Source organism: Hyperolius riggenbachi, chromosome 3, assembly GCF_040937935.1.
Source record: "Hyperolius riggenbachi isolate aHypRig1 chromosome 3, aHypRig1.pri, whole genome shotgun sequence".
NCBI classification, from domain to species: Eukaryota; Metazoa; Chordata; class Amphibia; order Anura; family Hyperoliidae; genus Hyperolius; species Hyperolius riggenbachi.
This window is the reverse complement of record NC_090648.1, coordinates 112,158,723-112,168,446: the sequence shown is the minus strand read 5'-3', so window position 1 is coordinate 112,168,446 and position 9,724 is coordinate 112,158,723.

The window sequence follows — 9,724 nt, the reverse complement described above, 5'->3', positions numbered from 1 at the left end:
CTAATAAAAGGCTGATTTTATGCCTTTGGTTTGGAAACCACGCAATGGGTGTGTTCACACTCCAGTCGTCTTTCAGCATAAAATTGTTAAAGAAAAATGAAAAAGGCATTTCTGTTATCTAGGGAGTTTGTGCGCTTTTTATCCATGGCTTAAGCTTGTTTCCAAGGCGGCTCAGTCTGCAGTGCTGTAATGAGGCACCGGGGGGCTCTCTGGGCTCCTCTCAGGTTTTCAGCTGAAGGATTTCAGAGTTTCTCCCATTGAACGCTTAGTTAGAAGTGTTCAGGTTTATGTGGAATCAATAAGAGGAATAACTTGCACTGGATGAATGAGGACATGCAGCGTATTGTGTTACAGTAACAGGAAGGGATCTGCTTGTATAATGAGCAATAGTCATGACTATAATGGAGAAAGGGATTTGCCTGCGTTGAAGCATTTTGTCCATTTGAGCTGGTGCCTTGCCAGGTGCTGTCTCTCCATTCACTCTTAAATATAAGAAATTATTGCTGGGCCAAGGCAAACACGACAGGCTGGGCCTGGGAACACACTAGTCAGAGAGAAAGCCTTTCTCATCAAATCAAATCAACATGCGTCGCTTAGACCATATTACCACAATTTCAAACCCAGGCAGCACTTTCACTACTAGAATCTATAGATTATTTTTGTTTAATGGATCTTTATTTTTGGTCACACGATGGCACTATAAACTATCCTGGGTCACCAGGAAGTGTTTGATTTTGTGTTTGGTTTTTTAACATTACTTTTTACTTTCAGTTTTATGAATGAACGTGGCTCTTGATTGGAGTCAGGTTCATTCATTCCCAGGCGCTTCAATTGGCTCGAGGAACACATGTTCCCCTTCACCAATCCTCAATGTGTCAATCCTGCCATGAACAAGCGGCGACCCACCGCTGATTGACATGATATACCGGTACGTTCAGTTTGTGTTGCGGAGGCTCAATCTGGACATACTGGTACATCCATATTGAGTTAACTAGTTAAAGTGTCCCATTTTCTCATCTCAGAAAGTTGGAAGGTATGATGTTACACCTAACTATGCACATGCCTTTTTTTGCCCAAAGCCTGGTGAGAAGTTCGGAGCTCTGTGGCCACCCCCTCTGTGTTGCTGCAGCCCACCCACAGTTCAGCAACTGCGGCCTGATAGGCAACTGCCAATCTCGGAGCAGGCACTGGCAATACAGTGGGGGTGGCTACAGAGCTCTGAACTACAATGAAGAGGCTTCAGGTTTGTGGAGGTGGTGGGGTTTACCAATTATGGTAATTTCCAGGCAAAATATTTTATTGTCAGTAAAGTTGGATGGAGACTGGGCCATAACACACACCATATTTATATTTGATGCAGCTGTTTTTAAAAAATAATAATAATTGGAAACGTTAGGCAGATAACCCAGGAATCTGTGCTTAAAGTATAGATCTATAAACACAGTTATGACCCTGTTTTGAGACAATATTAAAAAGTAACTTTTAATTCATAATAGTATAAAATGTAAATTTTTTTGTTTATTTTTCCTTTTATTTGTTTTACAAATATCTGGTTAGGCAGTAAAAATTGCGTATCCCCCCCATAGGGACCCTATATACAGCTAGGTCACCTGGGGTTTCTGCCCATTGCCAGATAAAAATGCTGATAAGATTCTACATAAATAAAGAAACCTCCACCTAAACCAACATGTTTCGGCTCATAAAAACTAGAACCGTCGTCAGGGCATGAATAAGTAAAGTGCTAGGGTGCAAAGTGCATTATAGAAGAATCATATAGCCAATTATAAACATATAGACAAGGAAAACAACAAACGAGAGATGTACTCTCAAGCTAAGTCAGCCATCCATGACGACGGTTCTAGTTTTTATGAGCCGAAACATGTTGGTTTAGGTGGAGGTTTCTTTATTTATGTAGAATCTTATCAGCATTTTTATCTGGCAATGGGCAGAAACCCCAGGTGACCTAGCTGTATATAGGGTCCCTACGGGGGGGATACGCAATTTTTACTGCCTAACCAGATATTTGTAAAACAAATAAAAGGAAAAATAAACAAAAAAATTTACATTTTATACTATTATGAATTAAAAGTTACTTTTTAATATTGTCTCAAAACAGGGTCATAACTGTGTTTATAGTAAAAATCAGACGCTTAAAGTATAGATCTGCCAGATCTTCCACATCACAGAAGTATTAGCTGATCATAGCTAATCCCCTTCCCCCATCTTTCTCCTGTGGAGCACAGGGAGGATGTGGACAGGGTCATCTCTGTGTTCCTCCCTGACTGCCTCATGTGCAGTGGAATAGCAATAGGGGATCCGATCCGGAGATTTCTACCGCCCCAAAGCACCTTGACCCAAGGGCTTCCATCAGACTGGTAATTAAAATCACCAATCTGCATCTGACACGAGCACTAGAGATGTTGTGAACATCAAATTTTCCATTCGCGAACAGCGAATGTGAACTTCCACAAATGTTCGTGAACAGGCAAATCTGGCGAACCACCATAGACTTCAATGGGCAGGCGAATTTTAAAACCTACACAGACTGTTTCTGGCCACAAAAGTGCTGAAAAAAGTTGGGTGTCCGTGGGCTGGGGAGTGTCTCACACAGAGAAATGTAATAGTACTATCAGACAGTGAAATAATAATGCACTGGTGTGGTTCTGTGCCTGCAACTTAATGTAGCAACAACAGTAGTGTGCACACAGTTCTGGGTGTCAGTGGGCTGTGGTGTATCACACAAAAAAAACACAGGAGACCGATGTGCTTGCCCTCAAAAGGGCTGTTTGGGGTGCTTTCACAGCAAGTGAGAAACAAGAACACAGGCCTAGTTAATGCTTTCCCTACCTATCTGTAGCAAGTCTGACCCTGCTCTCACTAACAGTCAGCAGCCTGAGCTAATCCAATCCAATTAATCCAATATGGCCACCTCAACTGCTTTTTGAAAGGGGGGTGGGGAGTCCAGGAGGGGGTGCTAGCTGATTGGGTGCCATGTGTCTGCTGACTGTGAGGTAAGGGGTCAAAGTTCAGCTCAATGATAATGTATGGGGGCAGGTGGAACACGCCAAATGTTCGCTGTTTGCCGCAAATGCGAACAGCGGAAGTTCGCAGAATACTGTCCGTCGACGAACAGTTCGAGCCATCCCAAATGAGTACTGGAACTTATCATTACAAACCTTGCCAATCAGGTAATGACAATTAAAGGATACTTGTAGACACCTAAAAGAAAAACAAAAAACTTACATACAATCTTGCATACAGTACTCACCTAAGAAGTGGGAAGGCTCTGGATCCTTTAGAGCCTCCCCGGGCCACATTCGGTCTTCTCATTCCCCCACTGTCTCCCGTTCAAATTTCCAGTTGGCTGCTTCTTCTTGAGGTCTCCTGGGCTTGGGAAGCACTTGGGTCTCTGAGTACTTCCATAGATGAGTGGCTCTCCATGCATGCACCTGTAGACCTGAAGGCTTCTTCAACATTAAATGTGGGTCGCTGCAACGGGGCTGGTGGTGGAACAAGGGGGTGCAGATAGGGCTCTACAGAATCCAGAACCTTCCCTTTCCGAAGGTGAGGATGTAAAGTTTTTTTTTTTTTAGGTGGCTACAGGTAACCTTTAATAAAGCAGAAACCATTTACCTGCTACGCACATGATTTTTGTGCATTACCAGTTATGATATATTTCACACAATGGCCCTGATTCACTAACCGCCACTAAGCCGGTTAGTGTGCCTTATCACTTAGTGGGCACAAACTACAGCGCTAATCTTATCTGAGGTTAGTGTGCCTTTTCTGAGGTTAGTGTACCTTATCTGAGTTAGTGTGCCTTATCTGAGGTTAGTGTGCCTTATCTGAACTTAGTGCCCCTTAAGTAGCTTTGTGCACACTAAAAGATGCACAAAGCGACATCGCGCACTGCACTGCGCACAGCGCACACAGCGTAATGCGTTGATCTTTGCGCGCGGTGCGACGATAACGTTGCACCCGCTATACTGTATATGATGCGACCATATGGTCGCATAGGATGAGACGATAATGGTGCACTGATGCGCCGTTTCGGTTGTACCGCATCATGTACAGTATAGCGGGTGCGATGTTATCGTGCAGTGCGCGAAGTAGTTTTGTGCATCTTTTAGTGTGCACAAAGCTACTTAAAGAAAACCTAAACTGAACATTAAAAGTAAAAATTAACATACATAAGTCATACTTACCTCCTGTGTAGTCTACTCCTCAATCTATTTTTCCTCTCCTGCGTCCTGTTTGTCCACTATAATCAATGGAATTCTCCGTCCTCCATTTTGAAAATGGCTATTGCCCCATAACAGCTTCCTGGTCAGCACACAGTTAAACTGTAACATCGCCCACTTGAGCCATAGAGAAACATGGACACATCAGTTCTCCTTTCAGCTGTAACTGACAGCAACTGATATATTTCAGTTCTGACAAAATGTTGTCAGAACTGGAAGGGATCACTGTAAGAAGAAAATGGTAAGCTTCTGAGAGGAACTGATGGCAAGGTAACTATGTAATGTTCATTTGAAGTTACCTCATGTGTTTATTTTAAATAATTTTACTCAGTACAGGTTCTCTTTAAAGGGCACTAAGTTCAGATAAGGCACACTAACCTCAGATAAGGCACACTAACCTCAGATAAGGCACACTAACCTCAGATAAGGCACACTAACCTCAGATAACTTGTCTTTGTGTTTTGTTTTGTTTTTCTTTTCTCTTTCTTTTTTCTTTTCCTTCTTCTTGTGGGTCATCTCTCCTCTCTCTTTTTCCCAAGGACGATCTGGGGGAGCATCTGATTCAATTATCGCTATACAGCGTTTTGAGTGCTATAGACAGCAGCGGATTACCCGCCAGGTCTTTTTCCTTGGTTATTCTTCTGCATGTGTCTTCTATCTGTGCCTATCCTTGTATTATCTACTGTACACTTAATGTACCATACTTTATCTACTGCTAATATATGTACTGTATATTCAATGTACTTATACTCTATCTTCTGCTTAATGTACCATACTGCCTGCTATAGTACCACCTCACGGTATTGTATGGTTACTGTACCACCACCGACCCTGCAGTGCCAAAACCAATTCCGGGTACGACCCTGTTGTACTTGGCGAAATAAATTGATTCTGATTCTGATAAGGCACACTAACCTCAGATAAGGCACACTAACTCAGATAAGGCACACTAACTCAGATAAGGCACACTAACTCAGATAAGGCACACTAACTCAGATAAGGCACACTAACTCAGATAAGGCACACTAACCTCAGATAAGGCACACTAACCTCAGATAAGGCACACTAACCTCAGATAAGGCACACTAACCTCAGATAAGGCACACTAACCTCAGATAAGGCACACTAACTCAGATAAGGCACACTAACTCAGATAAGGCACACTAACCTCAGATAAGGCACACTAACTCAGATAAGGCACACTAACCTCAGATAAGGCACACTAACCTCAGATAAGGCACACTAACCGGCTTAGCGCCGGTTAGTGAATCAAGCCCAATATGTTTTAACACAAGGCTGAGCTAGGACTACATTATTTTTCAGAGGCCTGATGTGCCAAGTTTAGCTCTGTCATGTCAGAGAGCTTTGCTTGTTATGATTTGATTGTTGTTTCTAACTATAAATAATGAGTTTGGCAGTCATGTTATTACAGCTAAAATAATGCTGACACCGTATTAGTTGACTGTATGGATTTCGGGTAACGTAGAACAGCAATATGCTGATAGGTTTGTTTGAAGCAAATGGCCATTTGCACAAATAAAGTTCCCTTTGTGTGCCTGTGTTTATAACGCATTCTGAGTCCGAGGGAACACACAGAATAGCTTTCTGTGTATTTACATTGGGCAAGCCACCATGATTTCATGTGTGGAATGTGTTCTGGAGAACATATAGGCCTAATCCGCTCTTCTGCTAATGGGCGACAAGCAGCCAGATCTGTCATAGACAGAACAGCATGTAGCTGAGCGGTGACAAGTCCTCAGAGGGCCTTTTGACAGAAGAATAGCAGGTTCTGCACACAGATACCTAGAGTAGTTTCTCCATGTGAGCCATACCAGGGGGAGACTTGCAGACCGCTTGCCAGCAAAAACGAAATGTATCAACAGAGAGGGGACAAGCCGCTCGTTAAAAAAGTTGGAAGGTGGACATTAAAAATAGGATAAGAATCTGAAATGACCAGATGGTATTTATTTCCAGCTAGACTGTCCAAATCGGTTGGGTTATTTGATTCTAGATGCTTCAGGGGCTGTGGACATGAGGACACTACGTTCCACATTTGGTGGTCTTGCCCCATCTCTTTAGGATATGGAGCAGGATATTCGGCTTTTTACAGTCGGTCTTTCATGTGGTCATTCGTAAAGACCCATGGCTATCTCTTTTCCATGGGAAAATAGATGTTGTCCCTGAGGACAGGGACGGATCTAGGGGGGAGCAAGCGGGTCTCTTGCCCCAGGCGCAGTTTGTTGAATTCTTAAAAAGGCGGAAAAATTTGGATGGGGCTCTAGATCCGTCCCTGCCTGAGGATTAAACCAAGTTGGCCTCTTGTTTGTTCTTGGCTGCAAACGATGACCATCGCTAAGAATTGGAAGAAGACTCCTACAAACTTCTCAGAGGTCTGGGCCAGAGTGACTGAATTCCTCATCAATGAAAAACGAGCGAGTATTTTAACAGACACCAGAGGCATCTGAGCCATCAGGCAGGTATAAATTCTTGCCTAGAGCGGCAGGAGGAGGGAAGGGTGCTGCTGCACTGAGTAGTGAGAGAAGAAATGCCTCTCAGCTCACTCAAGTATCAGTTTACACAGCAGCAGCTAGCAGCAGCGCCTGACTCGACTCATAACTGATTCACTGACTGATTCATTCATTTCCTTCAACTCAATGATTCAAAGAACCACAGTAATGAATGAGTCAGTGAGAGAAGGCACTCATCCTAGTCAGGGATCCGAGTACAGCATCAACTCCTGAGTCCTGAGATTCATTCAGTCCCTCTCTCTCTGCTACTGGTAACTGCGTGGATGTAGAGACTGTAGCAGCCAGGCATGGACTGCCCCCCAGGCCGCTTTTTATTCAGTGATTTAGGGTTGGTCCTGTGTGTGCTGTATTCAGGTTTGTTGATGTAAGGCAATGTGAAACACTAGGCTAGCTGATAAAAGTGCAATTAGAGGGCAGGCAAGCTGGTAAATATACACAGCATGATGCAGAGGAGGGTCCGTGGGAAAAAATCTGTCTGGTCTCTCCCCATTGTTAAAATGACTGCATGTGCAGATAAGGTGTTAAACAGGTTGAAAAGTTTTGACAGTCCCAAGACTCCAGGAGGGCTGCTTTCTGACTTGTGTGAGAGACTGGCAGGGACAGCAGTCCTATTACCGGCAACTAGCCTCTGTAATTTGGGACTGCAATACAGATTATCTCTCGGCTCCATCTCAGGCTATTCTCAGTCTCCCTCCACTCCTATCTCTGGGCTAGTGCACGACAAAATCGCAATAGCAATCACTAGCAATTCGCGAATGCGACTTTGTGAAGCGATTTTTGAAAGAATCGCTCCAATAAATGCTACCTGCAACATGTTTGCGATTTAAAAAATCACAACACTGCTGTGGGAACACCCTCATAGGGTAACATTAGCCCAGCGCTTTTCAAATCGCTGTAAATTTGAAAAGCGCTCTGAAGCACTCTTGGTGTGCACCAGCCTCCTTCATTCACCTTTGTTTCCCTCTTTCCCTAGTGCTGGGTGCCTGTGTCTTCTTGTCATACAGGAAAGCTAAATAAAAGTGCAATCCTGGTGAGGCAAATATCTTCTTCCCTCTCTTTCAGCTTTTCTCTCCTCATTATTTCTCTGCATAAAGGATCAGACACGCTTTAAAGGGAATGTCCAAGCAAAATTAAAAATGAGTTTCACTTACCTGGGGCTTCTACCAGCCCCATGCAGCCATCCTGTGCCCACGTAGTCACTCACTGCTGCTCCAGTCCCCCGCTGGCAGCTTGCCGACCTCGGAGGTCGGCGGGACGCATTGCGTACATTTTTACGCATTCCCGCTAGTGCAGGAACAATAACACATACATTTTTACGCATTACTGGTTCAATGCGTAAAAATTTACGTATTAAACCAGTAATGCGTAAAAATGTATGTGTTATTGTTCCTACACTAGCGGGAATGCGTAAAAATGTACGCAATGCGTCCCGCCGACCTCCGAGGTCGGCAAGCTGCCAGCAGGGGACTGGAGCAGCAGTGAGTGACTACGTGGGCACAGGATGGCTGCATGGGGCTGGTAGAAGCCCCAGGTAAGTGAAACTCTTTTTTTTGCTTGAACCTTCCCTTTAACCACTTCACCACTGAGGGGTTTTACCCCCTGACCATCAGAGCAATTTTCACCTTTCAGCGCTCCTTCCATTCATTCGTCTATAACTTTATCATTACTTATCCCAATTAAATGAACTATATCTTGTTTTTTTCGCCACCAATTAGGCTTTCTTTAGGTAGGACATTATGCCAAGAATTATTTTATTCTAAATGTGTTTTAATGGGGAAATAGGAAAAAATGTGGGAAAAAATTATTATTTTTCAGTTTTCGGCCATTATAGTTTTTAAATAAAGCATGCTACTGTAATTAAAACCCATGAAATGTATTAACCCATTTGTCCTGGTTATAAAACCATTTAAATTATGTCCCTATCACAATGTTTGGCGACAATATTTTATTTGGAAATAAAGGTGCATTTTTTTCAGTTTTGCATCCATCCCTAATTACAAGCCCGCAGTTTATAAAGTAACAGTGTTATACCCTCTTGACATAAATATTTAAAAAGTTCAGTCCCTAAGGTAACTATTTATGGTTTTTTTTATTGTATTTTTTTTTTTTTTTTAATTACAAAAAAAAAATAAAAATTGGGGAGTGTGGGAGGTAATGAGTTAATTTATTGTGTAAATGTAATGTTTGAATATGTAAAATGCTTTTAGGGTGTAGTTTACTATTTGGCCACAAGATGGCCACAGAGTGTTTGTTTACATGCGACCTGTAAGCGTCCTGAAGGACGCTTACAGGAAGCAGTAGGAGGCTGGGAGACTCACAATGATCTCGCTGTTTCTGAAAGAAGCAGCAGATCATTGCGGGGGCTAGATCAACGAACGGTAATGCGTAAAAATGTATGTGTTTTTGTTCCTGCATTAGCGGGAATGCGTAAAAATGTACATTTTTACGCATTCCCGCTAGTGCAGGAACAATAACACATACATTTTTACGCATTACTGGTTCAATGCGTAAAAATTTACGCATTAAACCAGTAATGCGTACAAATTTACGCATTAAACCAGTAATGCGTAAAAATGTATGTGTTAGTGTTCCTGCACTAGCGGGAATGCGTAAAAATGTACGCAATGCGTCCCGCCGACCTCCGAGGTCGGCAAGCTGCCAGCGGGGGACTGGAGCAGCAGTGAGTGACTACGTGGGCACAGGATGGCTGCATGGGGCTGGTAGAAGCCCCAGGTAAGTGAAACTCATTTTTTTTTTGCTTGAACCTTCCCTTTAACCACTTCACCACTGAGGGGTTTTACCCCCTGACCACCAGAGCAATATTCACCTTTCAGCGCTCCTTCCATTCATTCGTCTATAACTTTATCATTACTTATCCCAATTAAATGAACTATATCTTGTTTTTTTCGCCACCAATTAGGCTTTCTTTAGGTAGGACATTATGCCAAGAATTAT